This window comes from Hemitrygon akajei, chromosome 13, assembly GCF_048418815.1.
Source record: "Hemitrygon akajei chromosome 13, sHemAka1.3, whole genome shotgun sequence".
Classification (NCBI taxonomy): domain Eukaryota; kingdom Metazoa; phylum Chordata; class Chondrichthyes; order Myliobatiformes; family Dasyatidae; genus Hemitrygon; species Hemitrygon akajei.
In genome coordinates this window covers 71,200,809-71,207,557 of record NC_133136.1, presented here as the reverse complement: position 1 = coordinate 71,207,557, position 6,749 = coordinate 71,200,809, and positions in this window count along the sequence as shown.

The window sequence follows — 6,749 nt, the reverse complement described above, 5'->3', positions numbered from 1 at the left end:
AGCTGATTCATTTCTGTGGAATTAAAGCATTGTTTCAGATATATTGTTTGTAATCCATGCTGCAAAAAAACTGAAATGAGCAGTTCCTCATTACAACTTATTATGAAACAGAAGGGGGCCTTTCAGGCGTTTGCTGGTTCAGAGCTGTTCAATGCTGTTGATTCTATGACTCTTTCTCTTCATCACATAGGATACTTCAACTGTACGACCAAACAGGGGTACCTAGAGCTAAGAAGTTTTAAGCTCAATATTCAGGTCATCTTTTTTCCTTAATGTTATATTTCAATGTCCAATAGATAGAAGTATTCTGTGGGAAAATGTAATACCATGAGGGAATCAGAATCAGTTTTATTATCATTGGCATGTGACATGAAATTTGTTAATTTAGCAGCAGCAATTCAATGCAAAACATAATATAGAACAGAGAAAAAAAGTAAAATAAAATATTAATAAATCAATCAATTATGGTATACGTATATTGAATAGATTTTAAAATGTGTGAAAAACAAATACTGCATATTAAAAGAAAAATGAGGTCGTGTCCGAGGGTTCAATGACATTTAGGATTTGGATGGCAGAGGGGAAGAAGCTGTTCCTGAATCACTGAGTGTGTGCCTTCAACCTTCAGTACCTCCTACCTGATGGTAACAGTGAGAAAAGGGCATGCCCTGGGTGCTGGAGGTCCTTAATAATGGATGCTGCCTTTCTGAGACACCACTCCCTAAAGATGGCCTGGGTGCTTTGTAGACTAGTGCCCAAGATGGAGCTGACTAGATTTACACCCTTTGCAGCTTCTTTTGGTCCTGTGCAGGAGCCCCTCCTCCCCCATAAAAGACAGTGATGCAGCCTGTCAGACTGCTTTCCACGGTACATCTATAGAAGTTTTTGAGAGTATTTGTTGACATGCCAAACCTCTTCAAACTCCCAATGAAGTATAGCCACTGTCTTGCCTTCTTTATAACTACATCAATATGTCAGGGCCAGGTTAGATCCTCAGAGATCTTGACCTCCAGGAACTTGAAACTGCTCATTCTCTCCACATCTGATCCCTCTGTGTGGATTGGTATGTGTTCCTCCGTCTTACCCTTCCTGAAGTCCACAATCAGCTCTTTTGTCTTATTGATGTTGAGTACAAGGTTGTTTCTGCAGCGCTACTCCACTAGTCAGCATATCTCACTCCTGTACGCTTTCTCATCACCACCTGAGATTCTACCAACAAAGGCTGTATCATCAGCAAATTTATAGATGGTATTTGAGCTATGCCTAGCCACACAGTCATGTATATATAGAGAGTAGAGCAGTGGGCTAAGCACACACCCCTGAGGTGCACCAGTGTTGATGGTCAGCGAGGAGGAGATGTTATCATCAATCTGCACAGATTGTAGTCTTCTGGTTAGGAAACTGAGGATCCAATTGCAGAGAGAGGGACTGAGTCCAAGGTTCTGCAACTTCTCAATCAGAATTGTGGGAATGATCATATTGACTAGCTTTATTTATCACAAGTATGTTGAAGCATCAAAACTTACAGTGAAATATGTAATTTTTTTCATCAGATAAAATCAGCAAGGATCGAGCTGGCAGCCCTGAGGTGTTGCCATACTTCCAGCATCAACATAACACGCCCACAGCTCACTAATCCTGACCATCCGTGTTTTGGAATCTGGGAGGAGACTGGAACACCAGGAGGAAGCCTACGTGGTCACAGGGAGAAAGTATAAATGCCTTGCAGACAGCCGCAGGAACTGAATCCTGATCGATGATTGTAGGCAGTGTGAGGTAATAGCCACTCTGCTACTCTGCCACCCACAGTATTGGGTCATTTACAAACTGGATAACTAATGATAAAGGCAGAAGCTTTAGTTATCTAGTAAAATGAATGTTCCTGTACAGTTAAAAATTCCAATTGGCATGAGGACTGTAAACCTACTTCCCAGACACTGGATTTCATCCTCAGTTGGAGCATAAAATGGGTGTTGCAGAAAGCTATCTGAATAGTTCCTAATGGTGGATATGTTCAACATGATGAAAACTGCGTACTTGGATCTCAGCTGTCATGCCATTCCTGCTGGGAAATATTGGAAGCTGATGTGTAGTCTTCAGGATGCCCTGCAATATCGGCAACAGAACTGCAGCATAAAAGGCTGCCATAAAGTTGGTGACAGTCAACATGTCTGCAGTATGCGTGGCTACAAACACAGCCCTCCCCTGCAATCAACCTCACAGTTGGATTCTCATATTTTGAGAATTTGCAAGCCACTATGAGTCTTGATTTCAGACAGAGGTTACAGCATATCTGTGCTGTGCAATATATTGAAAGCCTGCAGTAAATTACTACAAGAACCAATGGTGTAACAAATGCCTGTGCCGTTGAAACCAAGGCAGGAAGAAGCAAAATATTCTCCCAGTCAGGCAGTTAAATTCACTTGCAGAGGGATATGCTCATTGTTTTACTGCATCAGTTTCTGTTGGTAAAGCAGAGATAAATATTGTGCAAAATAAGGATATTGTCATCTGTATGAGTGACATTAGGAAAACATCTGCTCTGCTTGAAAATATCCGATCCAATTTCTCATTAGATAGATCTTACACCTAAATCAAGGGCAACATAATTAGAAATAGGTGCTATGTGTTGCAAGTAGACACGTACGTTCCTTCAAACTTAAGTTTAATATCACCAAATGATTTCTTCATTATTTTATTCCACATAGGCCCATCTATGTTAGATGGAAAACTAATTAGCTAATTGCACAGGAAATCTCATTAGGTTACCTCACCAGGGCTTTTCTTCTGCTGGTATTAAGTAAACAATGCCAGTGTAGTTTCCAGGGTTCACATTAAAAAGAAATAGAGGATTAATACTAAAAATGCATTAAAATCACCATAAGTATCATTCTGGGTCATTAGACATGCCTGCTCAATTTTACACAGAACGTATGTTATTCATGCAGATCGGTGTGATTGGTTTATCTACAAACCTTAACATTGGGGGAAATATTACTGGTCATGATTGGAATGTGCAATTTTGAAATGCTTGTTTGTGGGGAGAGCACTAAACTACGAACAGTAACAGTTTTGTCAAACCCAATCCTCATTTTCTCATCTCAATTCCCCATAAACAGATGGTTGTAAATGGGGATCTATTTGCATCCATGCGACCTATGCATCCATTTTAATTTCAGGTGGATAGGATATGCAATCAATCTACACAGTCCATGAAAAACAAGAAGGTAGGGATGAAGACACACAATTTCTCAATGTCATTCCCTCAGTCAAAGGCTGGAAATGGTCCCACACCAATGAAAGCAGCTGTCACTGATTCGGAGTGAGAAGCTGGGAGGTTATAGCTGGAAAAGGTAAAGGACTGAATAATAAGGAATCTGGTAGGAAAGGAGTGTGGAACATGGGGGAAAGGGAAGGGTTATCAGAGGAAGCTGATAGGCCAGAAAAGAGAAGAAAAGGGGTGTGACGGGAGTTAGAGTGGGGAATAGATAAGGAGAGAAGGTGGAGGGGGCGACAAATTACAGGAAGTTGGAGAGATCAATGTACATGCTGTGAGGTTGGAGGTTACCCAAACATGTTGTCAGGGTAGAGGCTATCTTTGCCTTCATGGCGAGTTCAGGAATTGACAGAACACTGCAGCCTGGAGTTCCATGTTGCTGGGCGTTGCAGGACTCCTATAGTGCTGTATCGATGGTGGAGGTAATATTTCTTCAAATCAATGATCTGATCTGTTAGATGAAAAGCATTTGTACATATGTTGCTTGGTATCAAATGATGCCCTGATCACCCATTAACTACCATTTTGATGTACCATTATAGCTCAAATACATTGATACATTGAAAATGGTAGTAGCTACTAAAAAAAAACTAACTTGCTTTCTCTCTTGAAACATTAAATATTGTTTCCCAAAGATACTGAGTGTTTCCAGCATTTTCTCCTTACTTTCAGATTTCTAGCATCTTGGTTTTTTTAAATTTCTAACCCTGATATGCAGCATCCAAGAACTCATATTCAGTCAATGATACCCTGCACAAAGGAAGCCAGTAATATTTGCATAGTTATGTGCTCCTTCCATCTACTTAGTGAGTTAAATGAGGTCAACTTTCATTGGTTAGAGAGTATCAATAACTTTCTTAATACTTCAGTCACTGACCAACTGAAATATTTAAAAAAAAACTTTACCTCCAATGTGAAAGGATACTGATGCATAAAAGTCCATTGTATAAGTCATTTTAGCAAACATAAGTAAAAGACAGAATTTCCCTTTCCTGAGGTAACAGTTTGTTGCTTCAACAGTTACGACGACAGTGCAGTGAATCGTATGGAAAACAGATCTCTTATACATTATTCCTTATTGAGGATCATGGAAAAGCAATGTCCCCTGGAAACAATGATGGTTATGGCCTTCTCCCTCCCATTCCTCCCTGAGAGCTGATGGATGATGCCAAGAGAGGTTTGTTCATTAGCACTCATTGAAAACTTCAATATGAACTAAATTTAATAAGCAACGAACCCCTGCTGAATTGCAAGAAGAAAAAAAGAGAAAAACAAACAAGAAATCTCAAATAATTGATGATCCCTTTAACTAGCTTTGCTGTAAGAACCCTATTGTCACAGTGAACTGTGAGGCTAATGGACCATTCAGCTGAAAACTGACAGCAATAATGGAACATTATGGTTGCACTCTGGTTGTTATCATGATCCACCTGCTCTTCATATTTTCAACAAACTGATGGTGCAAGTGCTACCAATCCTTATCAATACGATCTCAGACATTCTTTCTGCTACATATGTATGTGCATACTACAGATATTATTCTGGGCCTTTAAGGCAGTGGTTCCCTCTTCTGGTTTTCTGACTGATTATGCAATTTAAGGGGCTCAAATCTAAAAAGTAATGGAATTGGCAAGTATAATTATCTACTGCATGTTATGATACATTGCCTAAATGTTAACTGCATCATTTTGGATGACAAAAAAAGAAATCAGTGTTCAGGTGGGGTCATGCTGAGGAAAAGCACGATGCAAAGTTCTCCCAGAGAATCTTCAACTCTCAGTACTTGGACCAATTTTCTTTCATTGCTTTGTATTTCGAGTTCTGCTTTTACCATTTACTACCCAATGTGAATAGTGTGGATGGGTTTAAAGGTTGCTTTCAAGCTCTGTATAACAATTAGTTTTCAGCTTCTGTCTGAATATTTTAAAATTCTTAATGTTAAATTATTCTGCAATGTTCAGGTACATTTCAAAATCAATATTTGCATACACATTGTCAATCCAGACACGTTGTTCTGCACGTGATCTGAAAACTAAAGCATTACCTCACCAATATTCCAAACAGCACTCCACGTTTATGATTATCCATGCATCATAACTTCTGTACCAAAGGATATATTAAATCATCTTCATCTTATATTCCTCCCTAGGTTTAGAATATTGATCTAATCCTCTGACCAAAATGTGTGTTTACAATTCAAACTAGATTTTTTTCAACTTTTGTGGTTTTACATAAATGTGCATGTTGCAGTATCTCAAAAGATTTCCCTGTTCTAACATCAAATTTGCAATTTGGTTTCGACTGCAAGAGAGTTTCCTTGAGTACTAATTTTAAACAGAATGAGAATTAGAATCAAGTTCAGTTTTAATATCACGGGAATATGTCATGAAAATTAATCTTTTTGCAGCAACAGTAAATTGCAATACATATGTTAAAAAGAACTATAAATTTCAATAAGAAATATATATACTGTATATGTATATTTCTTCACCATCAGATTGCTGAATGGCCAATGAACCGATGTACACGACCTCAGATATTTTTTCTTTTTGTCTTTTCTTTTTGCACTATTTATTTAATTTTATATATGCAGTTTATATAATTTTAAACACTGGTGTAGTGTACATGGGTTCATTGTCCTCATAGAAATCTGATAGTGGAGGGGTTCTACATTATCAATAGTCTACCTTATTTGGTGTTATCAATTCTTTAGGTTATCTTTGAATGCAAGCGACTTAGTCCCACAGCTCGTTATACTCAGTGCTGTTATTGTGCTGCATCATGCCTCAACACATAAGCGCCTCACTAATTTATCTTTGCTTTGAATGAGGCAGAGTATGAAAATCAAGAATTGCTTTTGTCCTTCAAAAAACTACTTTTCATAAATGTGTTTTAATCCTATTGATCCACTTTCCCATATAATCTGGTTGCTACTCAGCAACGGGAAGTGGCTTATGAATTTAATATAAGTGATTTATTGAGAGACCTGAGAAAAACTCTTCTGCTGTACCTGGCCCACAAGGAGTGCAGAAATATTTGCTTTGGGGAGCTAACAGCTCTGTCTTTATTTAACTGATGAATCTCTTGTTGGTTGGGAAGCCCAAGCAGCAGTTGATCAGAGTCCCAACTGCAGTGGAACTGCGTAGAGACTGAGTTGCCTTTGTCTCCTTGGCAAAATGCTTAGATTTTTTTTTATCCACTTCTTCAGTGGTGATGCACCATCAATAACTCTCTGAGAGGGGAGGTGAACGATAGGCTTTTATTAGCTGCAAGAGACCACCACACAACATCCTGGAGACTGAGGGAGGAGCAGTGCCTCCAATCACCTTTATACAGGGGTCTGTGGGAGGAGCCACAGGTGCAGTCAGCAGAGGGGCGTGTCCAGACAGGTATATGTAGTTCACCACAAGTGGTAATGCGCGTGACAACTTAAGTCTACTTTTTGTTTGCTTCCTATCTAACTACAGTTACA